At 39.5% G+C, this 11052-nt stretch overlaps 1 protein-coding gene across 1 annotated transcript in view; it reads left to right on the top strand.

Annotated features, from left to right (window-relative positions):
• LOC109937504 (collagen alpha-3(VI) chain-like) overlaps positions 1-11052 on the top strand; it is a 747545-nt gene that overhangs the window by 70474 nt on the left and 666019 nt on the right. The gene's annotated exons all lie outside the window — the stretch shown is intronic.

Here is an 11052-nt window from a genome sequence, read left to right as displayed (position 1 = left end):
GGTCCAGTCTTCACTGAGATTTAATTTTTCTGTGTAGACATTACATCCATTCTATTTCTCTTTTCAAAGGTACCATGTTATTGCTGTTTCTTATGTCTTATGCCTAAGGGTTACCTTAGTGCTAACATTCTCTTCTCTGAATCAGTTAATGAAGAATTTGTGCCTCATTGAGTGAAAACTAGAATATTGCATGGATATGTTTGACCTTCACTGGGGCGCATTTGCTAGATTGATACTCAGAATTGTCGGTTGTCATATGAGAATAAGTTGGACAGGTTGGGTTTGTTTCCACTGGAGTTTAAAAGAATGAGGAGTGACTTAATTGAAGTGCATACAATCCTGAATGGTCCTGACGAGGTGCATGTGGAAAGGACATTTCCTCATGTGGGTCACTTCGTAACTAAGGGGTACTGTTTTTAAATTAAAATAAAATTCAAATTAGAATTAAATTGTTTTAAAACTTTTGCAATTATCAATGTGGATAAAATATAGCATGTATCCTGGATTACTGAGGGAGTAAGGATGGGAATTATGAGTGCTCTGCTCACAATCTTCCAATATCACTTTCATAAGGCATTCTTGCCTGAAGATTGCAGGATTGCAATGTTATTTCCCTGATGATTGTCCATTTGATGTATGTATCGAAATTTCAAGATGCATTTTGCACCCCATTACATAATAAATCTGTTAGCAAAATTAAATCTCATTGACTAACGTGGCAGCATGTTTGACAGAATTGGCTAAAGAATGAAGGACACTGGTAAATTGTTAAATGATTACTTCACATCTGTCTTTACTCAGGAGGAGGATGTAGTTTCAGAATTTGAGAAGATGATGGACTGTGAGATTCTTGTACAGAGAGTGAGGAGATATTGGAGGTTTTGGCAGCTTTAAAAGTGGACAAATCCCCAGGACTGGATGGGAGATGGGGGACGAAATCACCGGGACCTTGACCTAAATTTTTAATTCCTCTCTGGCCATAGTGGAGGTGCCAGAGGATTGGAGTACATCTAATGTGGTTCCACTTTTCAAGAACAATTGCAGAGATAAACGAGAGAACAACGGACCAATAAATCTCGCATCAGTGGTAGAGAAGCTTTTGGAGAAAACTCCGATGGAGAAAATTAATCTCCATTTAGAGAGGAAGGGTTTGATCAGGGATTGTCAGCATGGCTTTGTCAAAGTGAGGTCACGCTTAACAAATCTGTTTGAATTTTTTCAGGAGGTGACAGTTGTGTAGATGAGGGCAGTACAGTTGGTGTAGTTTATTTCAGCAAGGCCTTTGACAAGGTCCTGTATGGGAGACTAATAAAGAAGGTAAAAGCACATGGGATAAGTTAGCAAGTTAGATCCAAAATAGGCTTAATGGTATGGGACAGAAGATGGTGGTAGAAGGCTGTTTTCGTGACTGGAGGCTGGTGTCCAATGGATCATTGCTGGGTTTCTTATTTTTTGTGATATGCATAAAATATAAAGTTGAGGGTGTTACACGGTTTGGGGGTGTTGAGGGGTGAAGGAAAAGTGAGCTTGCAGATGGCACAAAGATTAGCCAGGAGGTTAACAATGAGGAGGAAGGTCTTAAGTTATAGGGGGATATAAATGGATTGGTCTGATCAGTAGAGGATGGAATTTAACCCTTATAAGTGTTGCACTTTGGAAAAAGTAACAACACAAGGGAACACTCACTGAATGACAGGATACTAGAAAGCTCAGAGAAACAGAAGGATTTTGGAGAACCTGTCTACAGATCCCTGAAGGTGGCAGGGTAGGTCAATATGGTAGTTAAGAAGCCATATGCGACACTTGTCTTTATCAGTTGAGGCATAGATTATAAAAATAGGGAGGTAATGTTGGAGCTGTATAGAACTTTGGTTATGCCCCAGACGGAGTAGTGTGTGCAGTTCTGGTCACCACATTATAAGAAGGATGTGATTACACTGGAGGGTTAACAAATGAGATTCACCAGGAATTTGCCTGGATTAGACCATCTTGTCAATGAAAAGAGACTGAATAAGTTTGGGTCGTTTCCTTTAGAGAAGAGAAGGTTGAGGGGAGACCTGATGAAGGTGTATAAGATTATGAGGGATATGGACAGGATGGGTGGAAAGCAATTGTTCCTCTTAGAAGAAGGCACACTTTTAAGGTGAAAGGCGGGAGGTTTACAGGAGACTTGAGAAAAAAAATTCCCGAGGGTCTGGAATAAATTGCCTGGGAGTAGTTGAGGTGGGTAACTTCACAACCTTTAAAAAGTATTTGGATGAGCAATTGAAGTGTCATAGCATTCAAGGTTATGGGCCTCGTACAGAAAAGTTGGACTATTGTAGATTTAGTGTATTTTTGATGGGGCAGATTTGATGGAACAAAGGGCCTGTTCCATACTGTATGATTCAATGAACAGAAAATGGAGACTACTGAATGATTGTCTTTCAGAATGGGGGGAAGTAAACAAGAGGATGCCTCAGGATCAATATTAGGAGTACCGCTCTGCCAATCAATACACCGGATTTGTGATCATTTCAAAGTTTGCAGACAATATAGAAATGTTTTAAACAGTGAAAGGAATAGTCAGTCAGGAGGACAGACTGGTGAAATGGTTAGCCACATGACAAATTAAATTAACTGCAAAGAAATATGAACTGATACAGTTATGTAAGAACCAGCATTCTTAATCCAAAGATCTTTAGTACATTTTATCTGCCTTCTCAATTTTTCCTGCTACCTTTAAATATATACACATCCCAGATATCTCTGCTCTTGCATCTCCTCTAAAGTTATATCTTTTTGCTCATATTACCTCTCGACATTCTTCCTACCACCATTTCACACTTCACTGCATTAAATTTCATCTGCTGTGTGTCTGCCAATTTCAATAGTCTATGCCTCCTGAAGACTTTTTCTGTCCTTCCCATTATTTACTACATTTCCAAGTTTGTATCATTTGCAAAATTCAAAATTGTGTCCTGTATACCCTAACACAGATGATCAATATATATCACTGTATACTTCCCTTCACTCTGAAAAGCAACCATTCACCTCCACTCCCTGCTTTCCGTCATCTAGTGATTGTCTTATCTACATAGCCACTGTCACTTTTAATTCTACAAGTTTCAATTTTGCCAACAGGCCTATCATGTGGTGCTTTCTTGAACACCTTTTACAAGTTGACATATACATAAAGAACTGCAGTACTGTCACTAATTCTCTTTTTCACTTTTGTGGAGACTGCTTTAAGTTTCATGCAACCTGATTATGTCACTTGGGTGAGAATTAGGAAGAACATCTCAGGATGTGATGGAGTGCAGTCCTATATCCACAAGTCTCCTCATTGTCTTGGTTGTGATGTCTAATAAATTAATGTAACTTGTATCTAATTGCCATCATGCAATAAACTACATCTTGTTAAGACAAAATCCTCTTCTTGTTAAAACTCAATAGTAGCTGATCGTCTTTATCACTGCAAATCAATTAAACCCTTAGGCCCAGTGAAAGGAAAGCGGATGGTGGTAGCATTCTGTGACACACAAACGTCACATTCCCCAATGCAGACAGATAGATCAACAATAAATTTGAACTTTTAGTGTGCATTTGATTGAAGATTAAAACTAAATATGGGGTAATGAGTGATTACAATGAGAATCATTAGAATAAGTGTATTTACCTCCTCAGGATAAACTCCTGTGTCTCCACCTTATAAAGGGATTGATTTTTTAAAAAATCTACCAAGAAATAATAGTTGACCCAACATTCTTTAGGATTTGCCAGCATTAGTCTTAGTCAGTTGCTCTTGGGTAAGCCACAAAATACCAGTGAGCAGGAGGAGGAGGTGAGCCAGATGCAATTGTTCGCATTCCCTTTAAGAGTACCAAGGTCAGCTATCCCCATTCTGCACATGGCAAAGATATTCAGCTTCCTGTGTCATAACTAAAGGAGGGTCTTTCAGAAGCAGTAAAGCCATGGACATTCCCAATTCCAGATTACCAAAAGCCTCTAATATACTGCAGAGTCAACGGCAGTCAGTGGAAGAATCTATGCAATGCATCTGCCCCATTACAACTCAGGGATTTGAGCACATGAGATGTCCAATTTAGAGAATGACAAACTTCATGCAGAGCCTTATGCAGCACTGTTCTGAATAGGCACAGCAATAATGGGCTGACATGTAGAGAAAGTGTGACATATAGAATGCTCTGTAGCACGAATAATGCAAAGATAATAAAGAGTGAATACCAGCTACTTTGAAGCCGGTGACCTTACCCAGATGTCAATAGCACCATAAAAGGTCTGAGGGAGTCAAAAAGGCTGATGAAGAGGCTACCCATTAGAGTTATAGAGTTTACAACACAGAAACAGACCCTTTGGTCCAACTCATCCATGCTGACCAGGTTTCCCAAACTAAACCATTTGCCTGCATTTGGCCCATATCCCTCTAAATCTTTCCTATTCATGTACCTTTTCAAATGTCTTTTAAAAGTCATAATTGTACCTGCCTGTACCACTTCCTCTGGCAGCTTGTTCCATACATGCACCAGCCTTTGTGTGAAAAAGTGACCCCTCAGGTCTCTTTCAAATATTTTCCCTCTCACCTTAAACCCTTTAGTTTTGGACTCCCCTACTCTGGGGAAAAGACATTGGTTATTTACCCTAGCTATGCCTCTCATGATTTTATAAATCTCTATAAGGTCACCCCGCAATCTCCTATGCTCCAATGAAAAAACAAATCCTAGCCTATCCAGCCTCTCCTTGTAACTCCAACCCTCCAATCTCAGTAACATCCTGGTAAATCTTTTCTGAACCCTTTCCAATTTATTAACATTCTTCTTTTCGCAAGGTGATGAAACTGTATGCAGCACTTCAAGTGTGACCTCACCAATGTCCTATAGCACCTGTCACTTTCCACATTGATCCCTTCCACTCAAGAACCATTGCAGTGATGGTTCCAGCAATGGCCTGCAAGGGTACTTCAAGATGAGGACAGAGGTAATGGTGTCTGTTAAACTCTCATGCCACGGTAGATAGCCGACAGCTTTTCCCCATGGTAGGGGAGTCTAAAATTAGAGGGCTTAGGTTTAAGTTGGCAGGGGAGAGATACAAAAGGGTCCAGAGGGGCAATTTTTTCACACAGAGGGTGATGAGTGTCTGGAATGGGCTGCCAGAGGTAGTGGTGGAAGCGAGTACAATTTAAAAAACATTTAGACAGGTACATGGATGGAATAGGTATGGAGGGATCTGGACCAAGTGCAGGCAAATGGGACTAGTTTAAACTGTGGAAACTGGACGACATGGACAAGTTGGGCTGCAGGGCCTGTTTCCATGCTATAGCCCTCTATGACTATGTCTCTATCTAGGTCATGAGATTGTAGATACCCCGATTCACAATCTTTCATTCACAAGTTGAAGGTTAATCCTTTCAGTGTCTCTAAAGGTGGTTTTAGCCCTATTCATTTCCAGAAGGGAATTGGCTGAGATAGAGCGAGTAACTATCTGTTCCAAAATTTCTTTTATTTCATCATCCAAACAGAGTGAGACAGCGAGATTTAGGTGATTTCTCTTTGCAAGTTGGATGTTTCTCTTGTATTGTCCATGCACAAAGTTGTAGCTACTTGTCCAGGAGCCAGTCAAGAAGTTGTTACAATGCTGAGCACTCCTGAACACTCATAATTAAATAGAGCAGTCAAAAATGTGTGAATGAGCAAAATGGCCATGGAACTGTAATGCCTAACATTCTCCCCTACTGCTCGAATAAGGCAATATTGTAGATACAAATCACAATGAGTTCTAGTAATTCACTTTAACACTGCAAACATGTTGTTCCACAGCTCTTGGTGTAAATCAGTGCATTTTCCCATGTTTTAGTTGACAGTCCAAAAAAAAATGATCTTTAAAGGTAGGCCAGGTACTCCTCAGATCTAAAAGCAACAGTCTTTTGTCCATTTGCAAGTTTGCGTGATACACATCAAATAATGATCTGATCATGCTTGCTATTGTCCTGCAGGACAGCTTTGATGTACTTTATTTCTGCGTCCAGCTTGCAAGATGGGCAAATGCTATGGCGCTATTTACAAAAATTCTGAAAAGGGTAATCTTTGTGGAGAGATATGAAGCCCAATGTGTATATTGACTGGTGAAGGTGGAATTGCAATAGACAGTAATGAAAAACCCAGGAGTTAATTCTCAACTAGTACTAATGAAGGGGGTGCATAAAAACACCATAGCACCTGAGAATGCACTGTGTGAGCATTTTTAAAAGCACAACACATTATCAGTTGAACGTCTGTCACTATAAGCAGACGGTGCTGATTTCTAAAACAAAACATCAATGGGATGTGGAAGGTGTTGGCTAGACTAGCATTTATTTCTCATTGATTGCTCTGCTGAAGGTGATAGCGATGTGCATTCTTGAACCACTGTGGTCCTTGAGTTGTGGTGACAACCACAATGCTGTTAAGAAGGGAGTTCCTGCATTTTGACACAGCTACAATGAAGGACTGGTGATATAATTCCAAGTGAAGAAGTTGTGTGGTTTAGCGGCAATGTGCAGATGGTGGTGTTCACAAGAACTGCTGTGCTTGCCTTTCTAGTTTGTAGATGCTGTGGTTTTGAAAGCTGCTATCAGAGCAATATTGTTGAATTAATGCAGTGCATCGTGTAGATGTACACACTGTGGCTACTGTGTGCTAATGGTGAAGAAAGTCGAGAAACTCTGGTTTTTGAACTTGATTGACAGTTCCATAGCCAAAATCTTCCTAACATTGCAAAGGACGAACTACTGCTAATTTATACAAACTAGACAGCTTGCCTTTTCTTCTTTTCTCTTTTTGCCCCATTGAAATTTTCTGTCTCTCATCCACCAGAGACATTATTGCCAAATCCCTTAAAAGGTTTGATGGTCTGCAGATGACGTTTGTGAACTATGGCACCAGCAGCATGGTGATCAAATTTTCTTGCTTGGAGGTCTTCATTTCAAATGAATTAGTTTTCGCCAACTGCTATAATAATGAACTTAAATTGACTGGTATAGAATTGTTGAAACATTTACTGGAAGAACTGTTTTTTTTATTTGTCTTATTACTTGTCTGACTCTGTTACAACAACAACATGGACTCCGATCAGGAAGATTAAATTAATGGCTGAGGTGTATTAAGATAGTTAAGTCCAACATTGGCCAACTACCACTGTAGCTGTGAAAACAGTGGCTTGTGGTTTGGTGGGGACTTCATCAATAACATTTTCTGGACAATGTGTGGAACTTAGGCTGTTAAGAGACATTCTTTGTCGTTAGAAAGAAATAACTGTGAGAATTGGAGGCTTCAGTACAGACCATCAGCTTGTCCTTGTGTGCATCCAGGACGCAGCTCCAGTGAGACAGGGGAAATTGCTACTGATTATCTGTTATTTTGATGAAACTGAAGATACAAAATACAGCAGCAATAGTTATCCACCTGAACAATCCAGTCACTTTGCTCAACATCTGCTGGTTGCAATCATTGGCTTCCTCCCACCTCACCCATCCTCCTCAAATCTAATACTCACCCTTTCCATGTCAATTTGCACTGATTTGGCTTCCAGTTTCACCCGCCACTTATTGCTCCCATTAGATATTTTTGACTCTGCCTCCAAAACAAAAACATGAGATTTGACAGTTCCATTGTGAGAGCATGATTAGGGCTCAGAAATTGCACCTCATGCAATAATGAGAGTTGATATATCTGTGAATGGTTGAACAGCCACTGTCCCTATGCACCATTTATACAATAATGGATGAGAGGCAGGATGTAACTGAACAATCGTGTAAGTGAAAGGAACAGGATGTGAATGTTAATGAATGAGAGACCCAGCAAGAGAAAACACGTCAGCACCATTGGATACATGTGCGTTCTGGCAGAGTAAGCAAGTGAGAGACTGAATGTGAGCGAAAGTCAGTGTGTGTATTTCACTGTGACAATAAAACTCTTCAGGTGGAGATTTCTTTCTCAGCTGAATCATCTCTGATGATGTTGGATGCACATAAACAGTGTCATAGGTCTGTTTCACTAACAATGTGCATGGAATTTAACATATAATTAATGAAAAATGTTGGTAGTCATTCCATTGCATAAAGTGACTGCATCTGAACAAAATATTCATCACATTTGCAAATTTATTTGACTACTTTATACATTAATACATCTGTCATTGACAGCTTAGCTAGATAGGGTACAGGCATGTATGCCATGGCAAACAGAAGTGGATTTCTTGAGATTAAAGCACCTTATCAGGCAAGGAAAAAACAGCATTACTCTGTATTGCTGATTATTTTCAAGGTAGTTAGGGTTAGGCTGGAGAACAGGAAGGGCTTCATTTATGGCTTAACTGTCGCTCATCATTTCATTAGTGAATCTGAGAAATCATTCTTAAATTCAGGCGTGGTACAAAAATGTGTACTTCATATAAAATAATTGATTGGACCAGTGTGTGGCACATACCATAGTTATGAACTTTTACATTTTGTTGTGATAACAGAGCATTACAGAACAAAAAGGAACCATTGGGCAATAATTTGTCACTTGTTACAAGTACACAAACTATATTAAGTAACTATAGGAAAGAACAAATAGAATATTACACTGTATTGTTAGAGCATCAAGTACAAATTTAAAATGATAAATTTAGCATACATTATGTCCACTCTTGTAGTATTTTGCAGTTTTGCTTCCTGATAAAGATTACCAGCGCACAACAGAGCATGTAGACTAGATGGATGCCAAATTTTACAAACATGATTTAGAACAAGCTGGATGAAATTCTGAGGAAGGGTCACCAGGGCCCTCTGATTTTTTCTTCACAGATGCTGCCAGACCTGCTGAGCTTTTCCAGCAACTTCTGTTTTTGTTCCTGGATGAATTACACTTGCTTTGGAGAAAAGCATACTTAGAGGGGGCATAACTGAAATTAAAAAAAAGGTCAAATACTGTCCAAGTAGAAATTCTGTTACCTGCTCCGTGCCTTGAAATCCAGTGGTTCCTTCTGTAACATGAACCCATTTTTGAGGCTGGTTGCATAGAAAATTTGAAATTGTCATGACAGTAGCAAAATATACATAAAATATGTATCAATTTTTAATTTCCATCGTCTTATTTTAATACCTGAGACCTTTCCTGGGATAAAACGGTTTCAACAAATTGAAATGGCCGCAGTGACCTCCCGATTGTAGTTTAGGCAAGCTCAAGAAACCATCTGAACTGAAATTACCATCTTATCTAAAGATATTAAACAAGTCACTGAATCAGGGCATCAGGAAACTGGCATTTCGCACATGCCTGATAAATGCCACATATTGGGCATGACAAGCTTGTCTGCAGAGTATCCAAGTAGGAGAGATAATGTGAGCCAAAGATGGGACGCACAGATGAAGCTTATTTCAACAGCTGCTCATGAACAAAACTAGTGAGAAAGAAATATGGATTGGCACAGCAAGGGTCATCTCATTGTCACCTCCAAAACAGCACCCAGTGAAGATGCATACCAGAGATACATCTTTCACAAAAATCTCAAGGATGATTACAAATTTCACCATTGTGGGGATCCCAATTATCAATTTAATAATTATGGTCTTCGGTCAAAATCAAACACCTCCAAGGCTCTAAGGACTTTTAAACTGCATAACCTTTATTCTTCCTCTTCTGTGTCAGGTTGTCTCTCACCTTTATTAATCGCTATAACTGTGCGTTTGATGTTGCACATAATCACTTTTCTTGGAGTTAGTAAATGATAAAATTCAACTTTCTTTCAGTCAAGTAAACCTTATTAATCGCCTCCTCAATTTTCATTAGTACTCTGTTTTAATTAATGTGAAGGGTGTGTGCCTAAAATAAATTAAAACATCTATTGTAACTGAATGAGGTAGGGTTGAAGAGGAGAGCCAGTTCAACCGTCACCAGGTTTTGATAAATTTGGGGGTACAGCTGGTAGTACATTCCCACAGGCAAATGACATAATTGGAGTGGATGATAATAAATTCTTCCTTCAAAAGCTGCCTTTAAAAAACGTAAAAACATTTTCTTGCTTCTGTAATATTAAAATGCTAAAATTTCTATGTTTAATATTTTCTAATCAGATTCATAATTCTTTGAAGTTTGCATCACATATAGATAGGGTGGTCGAGAAGGCCTTTAGCATGCTTGCCTTCATTGTTCAGACCTTTGAATATACGCGTTCCGATGTTATGTTGAGGTTGTACAGGACGTTGGTAAGACCTGTTCTGGAGTGCTGTGTCCAATTCCGGTCACCCTGTTATAGGAGAGATATTATTAAGCTGGAGTGGGTTCACAGGAGATTTACCAGAATGTTGCCGGGAATGGAGGGTTTGAGTTATGAGGAGAGGCTGGATAAACTGAGACTTTTTTCACTGGAACGTAAGAGATTGAGGGGTGACTTTATCGAGGTTTATAAAATCATGAGGGATACAGATGAGGTGAATGGCAGGTGTCTTTTCCCAGGATGGGGGATTTCAAGACTAGGGAGCATATTTTTTAAGGTGAGAGGAGAAAGATTTAAAGAAGACATGAGGGGCAATTTTTTTTAATGCAGAGAGTCATTCGTGTGTGGAATGAATTTCCAGAGGAAGTGGTTGATACGGGCACAGTTACAGTGTTTAAAAGACATTCAGACAAGCACGTGAACATGAAATGTTTGGAGGGATATGGGCCAAGTGCAGGCAGGTGGGACTAGTTTAGTTTGGGATTATGGTTGTTATGGTTTGGTTGGACCAAAGTGTCTGTTTCCATGCTGTATGATTCTATCACTCTAACCTGTTCTGAGATGTTGACAGGCCTCTAGAGCAGGTTGGACTTGAATCTTGGCCTCCTGGTTCAGAGTTGGAGACACTACCAGTGTAGCACAAGAGCCACAACGTCTATTATGAATGCTAAAGGTTTTGTTGAACAGAATAAGATAAATAAGATGGAAGTGTTGTCCCTGGAAGTACTAAAATGGGTAATTAGGCACTCAGCGATATGTTTCTGCCCAAAATGAGCTACAAAATAAGTTGCAAAATATCTGGAGGTGGAAACTGAG

This window comes from Rhincodon typus, chromosome 7, assembly GCF_021869965.1.
Source record: "Rhincodon typus isolate 14 chromosome 7, sRhiTyp1.1, whole genome shotgun sequence".
NCBI classification, from domain to species: domain Eukaryota; kingdom Metazoa; phylum Chordata; class Chondrichthyes; order Orectolobiformes; family Rhincodontidae; genus Rhincodon; species Rhincodon typus.
The sequence above is the reverse complement of the archived record's forward strand: the minus strand, read 5'-3'. Positions and strand labels throughout refer to the sequence as shown.